The following is an 11,392-nucleotide window of genomic DNA, read 5'->3' on the forward strand; positions in this document are numbered from 1 at the left end:
GTAGACGAGATCCGTAGCCCTTCCCCCATCCACCAATGCCATCACTCCATCATAGAAGGCCACCAGATTGGTCAGGCAAGATTTGCCCTTGGTGAAGCCATGCTGGCTGTCTCAGGTCACCTCTTTGTCTCATATGTGCCTTAACATATCTTCTAACATTTTTGTGACATATTTTTAATGCAAATCATAATGTAATTAGAAAAGTATTAGTAAGGATTTGAAACTGATCAAGGATGTCAAATCATAGATTATACCTTTAGAACCTTCTACCGATAAGGCCCCTGGGGCCTTAGCTAAACACCTTTGTATTTACTTTCACAGACTGAATTATATATCATCTTGTTTTGCATAATAAATTTATATATAATCAAATGAGTTCATTAAATTTAGATGCTAGCAATATTTAAAGATATACAAAAAAAAACAACCCCATTAAAAAAAGGGTTGGTAGATAAGTAGGCCTAAAGATATTTTAAAACGTGAATTTATAACAAGGACGGCATTTTGATTTGCTGTCTGTTACCTTCAGTTTCTTTTGAGCTCTGAAATGACTCTTTTTTAAATTTATTCAGCTTATAAAAAAATAGTAGCAAATTCTTTCAAACAGGAGAAAATTTAGGAATCTAAGTACACAAGGGATTATCTATTTACTTATTTATTTATTAATAAAAGCTCTGTCAGTTTTACATCTCCAAGAGAGGAATTACAGTAGAGTACATAACTCTAACAATTAAATTTGTAAGTCTGGGATTTTGTAGCTTTATTCTCCCTTGCTTTCATCATGCCATGACACACCTTTATGTCATGACATTACAGAATCATAGAATCATTCTGTCTCCTTGCAGCCTTCTCCAGGCTGAACAAGCCCATCTCCCTCAGCCTGTCATTGCAGGGGAGGTGCTTTCTGATCATCTTTGTAGCCCTCCTCTAGACTCTCTTTAACAGCTCTACATCTTTCCTGTACAGGGGGACCCAGACTTGGATGCAGTACTTCAGATGGAGCCTCACAAGGGCAGAGTAGAGAGGGACAATCACCTCCCTGCATCTGCTGGCCACCCCTCTTCTGATGGAGCCCAGGATACCATTTGTTTTCTGAGCTGCAAGTGCATAGTGCTGGCTCATGTTCAATTTTTCATCCACCAGGACCCCCAGGGCCTTCTCCACAGGCCTACTCTCAAGGAGTACTTCTCCCATTCTGTATACATACCTGGGATTACTCTGACCCAAGTGCAAAACCTTGCATTTTTCTACATTAAACCTCATTAGGTTCGCACAGACCTAGCTTTTGAGTTTGTTCAGGTTCCTCTGGATGGCATCCCTTCCTTCTAATGTGTCAACCAATTCCTAATCCATCAAACAGTCCATCCATCAAATCCATACCTCTCCAATTTAGAGATAAGGATATGGTGGGGGACCATGTCAAAAGTCTTGCACAATTCCAGATAGATGACATCAGTTGTCATCCCTTTGTCCACTGATGTCATCACTCCATCATAGAAAGCCCCCATATAGGTCAGGCACAACCTTCCCTTGGTAAAACCATGCTGGCTGTCTCAGATCACATGCTCATCCATCATGTGCCCTAACATGTCTAGTAGGAAGATCTGTTCCACGATCTTCCCAGGCACAGAGGTGAGGCTCACTAGCCTGTAGTCTCCTGGATCCTCCTTCCTCCCTTTCTTGTAAATTGGAGAGATGTTTTCCTTTTTTCCAGCCCCCAGGGATTTTGCACAGCAGCCACAAATTTTCAAATATGATGGAGAGCAGCTCAGCAACCACATCAGCCAACTCCTTTAGAACCCTGGGATGCATGTCATTCAGCCCCATAGACTTGTATACACTCAATCTCATGAGGTGATCTTGGACTTGCTCTGCCCTTAGAGTGGGAGGAGGAAGGAGGAGGGGGGAGAGAGGGAATTTACTTCCCCACCTCCCACCTAGAAGTTCAGGGATGTGAGAAATATGAGTATCCTGGTTGACAGTGAAGACCAACACAAAAAATTCTGTAGTACCTCAGCCTTCTCCCTGTCTGTCATAGCCAGTTCTCCTTTCTCATTTATCAAAGGAGGTACATTCTTTTTGGTCTGCCTCTTCTGGACAGAGTACTTATAGAATTCCTTCGTGTTGTTTTTAATATTCCTCATCAAGTTCAGTTCCATCTGTGCCTTGGCTTTCCTAATCCTCTCTCTGCAAGTCTGGTCATCATCCCTGTATTCTTCCCAGGTGATACCCATTGTTTCCACAGCTGGTACAACCCCTTCTTTTCCCTCTGTCTGACCAGCAGGTCCTTGACAAGCCATGCCAGTTTCCTACCTCCCTTCCCACTTTCTTATTCTGAGGGATGGACAGGTCTTATGCCCCAGAAAAACATCCATTAAGAGTAGTCAGAGGCATCCTTAAGAGTTAGCCAGACCCCATAGGACTGAGCAGCAGAGAATCATAGATTGGTTGTGGAAAGCCAAGGGAAGGATCTCTGCCACCATCTGCTGGAAGAGAGCGAGAAGGTCTCATTTTGTCCTTCAGCTCCCCACTTCTCAGCAGAAGCTTTATGTACAAAATTCTTCTGGACCCACAGCTACCAATCTGCCTACATGTGTGCCATAGGAATGAAGAGAGCATGCAAGGAGACCTGGTAAGCAAAACTGTAGCAGTCACCATATTTCAGATTTTGGACCTATTATTCTTACTGCCATGCTGGCAGTATTAGTACAAGAATGTGTCTCATCTCATGGCACAATCTAAACAGGTCACCAGAGTGTTTCTGTTCTGCACCATTGAACTCTACATCATAGCTAGAAGCAACAACATAGAAAATATCTTCATAGAGGAAATGGTGCCACATACAATATGCCTTTAAATATAAGAGTATTCCAGGAGACAAACACCAAGCAATTCTCTAGATAGACATGCCACAAGGTATTCCAAGAAGAAAAGCCAAAGAAATTTAATATTCACTTTTTTTTTTTTTTTTTTTAATTTGGAACTGTCAATGCAGTTATTTTGAGAACCTGGAGGCAGTCAGCCCTTACTATTCTTGTTTGAACATTAAGGCAGTATTGGTGTATGCGAGATCAAGAGATCAATAGTATTTATATCTTACATATACATACAGTCACTTCATTGTGCCTTTCCTTTTCCTACATAAACTGTTTTCCTGGCACCTATTCTCTCAGCCTTGTTTCATTTAGCCTTCATATTTCCCTACTAATTTTCTTTATTTAAGAAAATTTAAGAAGAGACACAGTTTGGCTTTTTTTTTTTTTTTTTTTTTTTTTTTTGTCTCTTCTTCCTACCCATCTTTATCTAATCTATTCAGACTGTTTCTTTTCTTGTCTTCAGCAGCATTTCCTTAAACCTTGTAACATTTTCTATCATTTTTTATTGTCCCTGTAACCTAATGTAGGTATCTGTATGTTTCTTCTTAGTTCTCCTTACTTACAGGCTATTTTGACTGTCCCTCCATATATTCTATTCTTTGAATCTCTCTCAGTATACCTTCACTTTTTAGCCCATCATCCACAAGACAGTTAGTGATCTTTATTCTTCATTCAGCCAAAGGACTCCCTCAAAAATCTTCATATGGTATATGAATCTGCACTCAAGACAGTACTACACACTAAATTAGACAGAACATTTCTACCATCTGTTCTGAGTAGCTGTAAAGAGTTGCACAGACATCAGTTTCATTGCACAAAAACAAATTTTATTGGTCTTACAAACCCCAGGGACCATACCACACCATCTACTGGCATCTGATTACTTAGGGTATTTATGTATGTATATAGACATGAAATATTTTTCTGTTCCTGAACCTAGCAAAATTCATTTTCACATAACTTTTTTTTTCTTTCTTTCTTTCTTTTTCCCTACAAGGTGTTTAACTAAGTGTCTGCTCATATTACTGTATGGTAATATCTGGATTTCTGACCTGGTAAGGAAAAAAATAACTAGACATTTAAAACAAGTTGTTTTATATTAAGATAAACTCACATATAATTTAACACACACAGTTAATATATACATATATATATTTGAAGGCAAATGCACATATAGTAATGATAATCTTAACTTTAAATCATTTGCTCTTTGCTTTTATCCTAGGAAAGCCTACTAAAACAACAACAGCAACAACAAAAACTTAATCCCACAATAATAAATTCAGATAATGCAGTGTGAATATACTTTACCGATATCCTGAAAAAAAAAAAATCTAATCTACAGAAAGGGTATGAAGAATGAAAGATTACAAACAATAAATTTAATTTGGACATGCTTGGTATATATGAATCAGAAAGAGCTGGACAGGAATTTTCTGATTACGATGATTTTGTAAGAAATGAACTTTCCATGAACTCAGAATATTCTCTCAGAAACTTTTCATTTCCTTGAAAGTTTCAAACTTTTTATGATGAGTCTTCATTTAGATCTTTTATATAGAAAAGATAAAGTTTGCCTTGAATGTCTCCCCTTGTACACAGCTCTGGTGAGGCTGCACCTTTATTACTGTGTTCGGTTTTGGGCCTCTCCCTAAAAGAAAGACATTGAGGCTTTGGAGCTCTGGAGAAGGGCAACAGAACTGTGAAGAATTTGGAGTACAAGTATTATGGAGAGGAGCTGAGGGAACTGGACTATTTAGACTGGAGAAGAGGAGGCTCAGGAGACATCTTCTCGCTATCTATACCTCCCTAAAAGGAGGCTGTAGCAGAGTGAGGTAACTAGCAATAGAACAAGAGATAATGGCCTCAAATTGCAACAGGGGAGGTTCAGTTTGGGTATTAGGAAAGATTTCTTCTTGGAAGGATGTTAGAACAGGTTGCTCAGGAAGATGGTGAAGTTACCATCCCAGGAGATGTTTAAGGGAAGGATAGATGTAGTATTTAGGGATATGATTTAACAGGCAATATTGATCATAGATGAACAATTGGACTAGATAACCTTAAAAGTCTTTTCCAAACCTATCAACTGTTTATGGGCTGGTTCAGCCCAGTTCTGTTACTAGCAGGATGGGGGGACCCATGTACCCACACCACAGGAAAGGGAAAAGGGAAAAAGGTGGGGAGATGGACCTAAAAACAAAACAGTGGCAACAAAGAGAAACAAACTATTTTACTAAATAAGATATCAGAATACAAGATAATACACTGTAAGACAATATAATACAATACAATTAGAATTGGAGTTAATAAAGCTGATAGAAGAGAGAGTGTGCAAAAACCGAAGGCCTTAATTAATGCTGAGGTGAGACATCTAGTTGGGCCAAGCAGAAGAGAAAAAATGGACAGTCTCGTGATATGAGAGCAGTTTTATGTTTTCCTCTGAAGGGAAAATGGAAATAGAACAATGAACAGCCCTTTGAGTTATGTAGTATGTAGTTCTTCTCTTCTGGGACAGGTACCCAGAACTGGAGCATTAACTTTTTAAGTCTCAGCACACTACATGATGTTATGATATGGAATACTGATAACCAAAAATCACAGAACCACTACAAAACCATGACAAAACAATGTCAAAAGCCCTATGATTCTATGATTCTATGTTTCTATGAATGAGGACTTTCTTCCCCTTCTGTTTCTTGCATGAGAAGAGGTGTAAGGCTATGTATGTCTACACTATACCAGTTAGTTAAGTGTGCCCAGATTTCCCCAAGTGCAAGTGTCATGAAACAGATGGTTTTATGAAACATATCACAGTAATTATAAAGTAATAAAACATACTAAACAAATTGTACTAAATTCTGGTAATAAAGTACTGGCTTAATTAAGTACATTTACACATTTTGTAGTGAGTAAAACCACTGCAATATTTATAAGTCTGACAAAATAGACCTAAGTATTTTGACAGAATACCTGATCCAGTACAATAAAGGCCATGGTCGGGCAGTAAAATGAATTCTCAACAAAAAATATTACTTTAAACAAAATATTTTGTTAGCCTAAAAAGCCATTTAATTATGCCGTATTATACTGGATGAATGAAAATGCACTATCACAAAAGCTACCAAGATTTTGTAGTGGATTTCTATAAAGTTCTACTACTTTTGCCAAAAGTAATTAAGACATTCTATTTTACTTTTTAAGCTTATGAAAGGAAAACACAAATGGAGGTATTTATTTTTTAGCATACTTTTCTCTATTACTTACTGAGAATAAGTCTTCCCTAAACTGATAGTCTGAAAATTCCCTTCCCATGCTTTCACATAAAATCATATGCATGCTTTTAAACTGATTTGTGCATGTACCTCAAAGCTTTGGAAAAGCACATTTTAAAAATCTTAATAGAAAGTGCATAAATATTTAAATACATTAGATATCCTTGAACTTTTACCTTCAGCAGTTTTGTTCAATTAGCATTAAAATGTATTTCTTTAAAGACTGAGAAGAGACAGGAACATGGAGATACACACACTAAAAACAAACATAGGTGCTTACTTGAAGAAGTATTTTAGGTGGATATAAAGCTTCAAATGCATAGACATAAAGTTTCAAGAGCAGAGAGAGCTAAATGGAATACTGTAGGCTAGTATCTCAATAAGTGTAATGCAGAAAAGAAAGTAGAAAACAAGGGAAAATATTTTTATGGATGTTATACTTTCTGAAATCCCTAAAAACATTAGTGTAGCATTGCTAGTCTCAGAATTCAAAAACTTAATCTCTCAATACTCTTTCAAAGCTTCTGAGTGGTAAGGAAAATTTTCTGTCAATACAAAAAAAAAAATTTAAATCAAATGTAAAGACCTCTACCTGTAAAACAGGGGCAGCGTTGCCTTATCTAATAAAGTAATTCAGGCATCAAGACTGAACTCTATTTGGATCTTGCCAAAACAAAGGAAGATTGGCCGAAAAACTTACTTGTTCTTCCTTAATCTGTAAGTTCTTATCCCTACTCAGACAGAAGCTTTTCTAAAGATACTAAATTTCTGTAGATCTCTACTGAATAAATAATTTCTTGGGATTTTCACATATGAACATTTAATAAATAAATAGCAACATCAAAAAAAATTGACATTCCTCATGTATCTGCACACACACACAAAACAACACAAATACCCAGCACCAATATTTTTGTAAGAATCATCTGATTAATTTTTTAAGGCTACCTTCACAACTAGAGTCATTCCAAATCTCACCCTAACGCCAATACACTCAGCAAAAGATTTGTGTTTCCTCTTGAAGCTTTGAGATATCAATATCTGTACTACCTCAATACACATAATCTAAGTTTTTATTTTCACTAAAATAAAGACGGACCCTGATTTTGTCGTACAGCTTAAAAGCCCTTAGAATAAAGTTACTTGTGAGAAGAATTTACTTTGCTACTGACACATACCATTGAGATGTAGCTGGAAAAGAGTCAATACAGGAATTGTGTCAACAGTTACATAACACCTACTTGCACTTAGAACATTTTTAAGCTTTGCACAATATCTGGGATTTCTACAACATGATAAGATAGCCCATAGCCATTTAGAATAACAAAAGTGGACAATACAGTGCCAGATGCAGGGAGAATGTAGGTTAAGATGTAGTAACAAGATCTACAGTGCATGTGTGCTTCTTAGCTTCTCAGGGTAGTGACATTTGAAATTAACCAATCACCAGCAATTGTCTTGCTGATGTAAGCTAGCAATAGTGTTGCACATATTTTGTTTATTATTGTGCTGCTAGGAGTACAGGAGCACAGTGTGCTTAGGTAAAGGTTAAAAATGATCTTCTACATTCCAAAATGTAAATCTGCCAGAGAAATAGTGATCCTTTTCCCCATTCTAATGTATTACTTAAAATACAATTACTCTCTGGCTTGTAAATCAGCTAGAGGGCACCCCAAATTATTACATGGGAAATCAAGACCTGTACTCCACAATGAATATAAGTGCACAATGAATATAATGATCAGCCTAAAAAACATATATGTGTATATATATAGTTTAGTGACTTGTCTAATTTTGCTAAATATGAAGGTTACATTTACTTATTTGATGGTTATCTAATCACAGAATATGGATATGGAACAAGCTTATTAGCTAGTCTGGTCAATTTGCTTGTTGACACAGAACATTTCCCCATAGCTTTTCCAGCTATTATTCAGCACTTAAAATCCAAATCAAAGAGTTTTTATTATATTCACAGCATACATTATCTGCTAGCATTATGGATTTTCTCTGATGCTCCTGTCCTTATTTTCATCTCTTGCCACTTTGCAACATTCTCTGTACCTAACTTAAATTTCTTTGCTTCTGGGTTTCAAAGCTACTTAGCATAATGTGGATGTTCTCAGTCAAATATTGCTCATACTCTATGTAACTGAATCTCTGTGCTATATAGAACCTTACGCACTTTTTGATTGAAATTTGTCTGTTAGAAATGGATTTCAAAGTAATTTAAGACCTTAACTCCATTAGAAAATCAGGGCAGAAAGGAGTTTTATTATCTTTGATGATGTATGCCTTAGACATTAGGGATGTTTATTTTCAGTGTTAGGCAAGCATAGGATTAGAATGTTTTTACTGAAGCCTGGCAGATTCCAGAACTTTTTTGAGCAACTTCAAAAATTCAAGTGTCAGATAATCTTTTCTTAATGAACTCACACATGTAAAGGTAGGTAAGGAAAAAATACAATGTTTTGTCAATCTGAGGAGGTGATAAACACAAGAAACATTTATAATATATGGATTTACTTGAGTTAGAAAAAAAAAAAAAAAGAATGAAATTCAGATTACAGATATATTTAGTAAAGAGCACAGCTACTATTTAAGTGTCCTAAGTTCTCTAATAAACATTGAGTTGAACCACCTTTGTTAACAAGTCAGCATATAAGACTTAAAAGAATACATTTATGATGACGCTTGAAAATAATTAGGAAATAAGTCATATTTACAAGAGATATAGAGAAGTAGAACTTCTTTGTTGGCGATGGGAAACAATCTAAAATATCTGAAAAAATATGATGGAAAGTCACAAGTAAATGAATAGTTCTTAAATAAGTGGAAGCAAAGGCAATCCAGCCACGTACTGAAGAAGATAGAGGCTGAACAAATATTTATATGACTTGTCTATGTTTTTTATGTAAACAAATTTGCTTACTGCAAGTTAGATGATTGAATAGAACAACCTAGGGAAATTTCCTTGAGAAATTTCATATACAAAGTACATAGCACTATCCCACAATTAATTAATCCTTTAATGTGAACCATAGGTAATCAAAACTGCACTACAAAGTGCATTTGAAAATGGCAACGTATTTTACAAAGAAAGCAACAACAAGTAGAAGGAAAAAAAAATCAAATACTCAAAAGATTACAATTTAGTATAGATTCAGCATGAGTAAAATAGCTAATATGTGGGTTCCTCATACCAAACACAGGGAGTTATATTCAAAGTAGGCAGAAGCAGTACTTTATAGACTGTATAAATTGAAAACAAAAAATGTGAGGGTTTGGTAATCAAGAAGAAGGAAGAAGGGAAAGGAGTCTAGAAATGAGGATGGAGGAATGACTGAGAGGAAGGATGGAAGGGAGCAGAAAGAAAGAGGGAGGGACTAAAACTAAAGAAATAACGTACTAAAAGAAACAAGCAAAAATTAGCCCTGGTGTTGTTTTTTCTTTTCTAATAGACAGTGATTATATCTATGAAATACATTTCTGATTTGTTATTATATAAAATCTGACATTCTGGGCATGACTCAGTATTTTTGCTAATAATCTTATTGATTTGAACTATTGGCAACTGTTGAACCACAAATCTCTTTCACGTAAAGGCAGGACAGTTGATAATCATTACTTTTTCACTGACTATCTAAAACTCTATTAATCTCATCTGGAAACACTGCTTCTTTTTCACAGTAAATGATAATTTGACACTGACTGCCAGCAATGAGTATAACAATGAGCACCAGGACAAGCTGTAAGGCTTACTGTTATCAGTGATTCTGGTAAACTACAGATGGACATGTACAGTAAGTACTGTTACAGACTGTCAGTTCATCACAAGGCAAAGCAACAGCCTTAAGATTCTTAAGCCAAGAAAAGTTTATGTTTTGGGGAAAAAAACCTCAAAAACATCATTTTAACTCTGGTACAGTTGTAGTGATTATTAAGAGATGAAGAGATCAGGAGTTATTCACAAAGCAGACTCTCCAGAGAGCTTTTCTTATGTCCACTTCACCAATATTCCTCTCAATGAATATTTAAAATGTCCATTTATTGAGTCATTGAAGACTCTTTGAACTCTGCATATGCACAATCTCAATAGTTTGCATGTTTCAGCTCTTCTAGGATCATGTACAGCAGTTATGCTATAACAAAGCATCAGGAAACTGGTGCAAATAGGATGGCTGGAGTCTATTCCCCTACCTGCAGCATTTTTTCTTAATCATCTCTCTCACTTGAAGCTTAGTTCCAGGCATCATGTACTCATCCACAACTGAGGTAAAAAGCTTTAACTTCAGTCATCATTGTCTCTACCAGACTTATGCCTCACTACAAAATTTTTGCAACTGTCTTGTTTACCCACATACCTGTGCACAATTAGCACAAGGGATCTTACTAATTGATCAATGACTGTGGCTGGACCTTCCTCAAAAGAAGTTTTTAAAACACCAATTTAAAAAAAATAATTTTTTAACAGAGAAAATTCTATTTCCCACAGTGTGGGAAAACAGAGGAAGGTTGCCAAGTACTCCCTCTACACTGCAGCCTTGGAATAAAACACTTTCTTCCAGCCAACTCAGGAATGATTTCCTTTGTTGCAGCCAAGGTTGTCTCCAGTGTTGCCAACCCTCAATTCCTGTCTTACTAGACTCTATTAAAGGAACAGGAATAAAGAAATTGAAAAGGATAATAGGACAGTAACCCATCCATCACTTAACCTCATAATATATATATCCCTGCATAGCATGTGTTTACAATTAAACTGTTCTATGAGGAAGAAAAGCTATCTAGCTTTCTATTCTAGAGAATAAATTCTAGAGAATTTTTAGAATTGCATTACCTTGTTATCATATGCCAAAATGGAATGGACTGCACCATGTAAATTCAATTTTTGCTCCCATTATTCCTGCATCCTGCATTGAGTTCATTGGCTTTGCTGCAGTTCCCTCCTAGATCAGAACAGCAACAGCACAGGCAAACAAGAACTGGAGTTTTTTTCCAGCTGAGACAACACTGAAAATATCTTCCACTCTGCCTTCAGCACCATTTTGTCCACACAGAAGTAAACATGCTCCCTAAACTACCCTTCTCAATGTAAGCAAGCTCTGACTGAGAGACAAATAGCTGCACAAAACTAAACATCCAACTCCAGAGATTTTCCTCTTTATTTCTATGTAAGGACTATGCCAATTAATAGACAACATAATAGAACTAACCATGCTACTTAGGTGCTTCTGCCCTTCACCC

The 11,392-nt window shown here is 36.3% G+C and overlaps 1 long non-coding RNA gene across 2 annotated transcripts; it reads left to right on the forward strand.

Annotated features, from left to right (window-relative positions):
* The first annotated feature begins 1,520 nt into the window (after positions 1-1,520).
* Positions 1,521-9,945, forward strand: LOC149918479 (uncharacterized). 2 transcript variants are annotated; one of them, XR_016465503.1, is made up of 4 exons: positions 1,521-1,632; positions 2,524-2,632; positions 3,874-3,931; positions 9,839-9,945. It is a non-coding gene; the product is annotated as an uncharacterized LOC149918479 (long non-coding RNA). The 2 variants fall into 2 exon arrangements; XR_016465502.1 differs by having other exon boundaries at positions 1,521-2,632.
* The last annotated feature ends 1,447 nt before the right edge of the window (positions 9,946-11,392 follow it).

Source organism: Phasianus colchicus, chromosome 3 (genome assembly GCF_987193195.1).
Source record: "Phasianus colchicus chromosome 3, bPhaCol1.hap1.1, whole genome shotgun sequence".
In the NCBI taxonomy this organism is placed as follows: Eukaryota; Metazoa; Chordata; class Aves; order Galliformes; family Phasianidae; genus Phasianus; species Phasianus colchicus.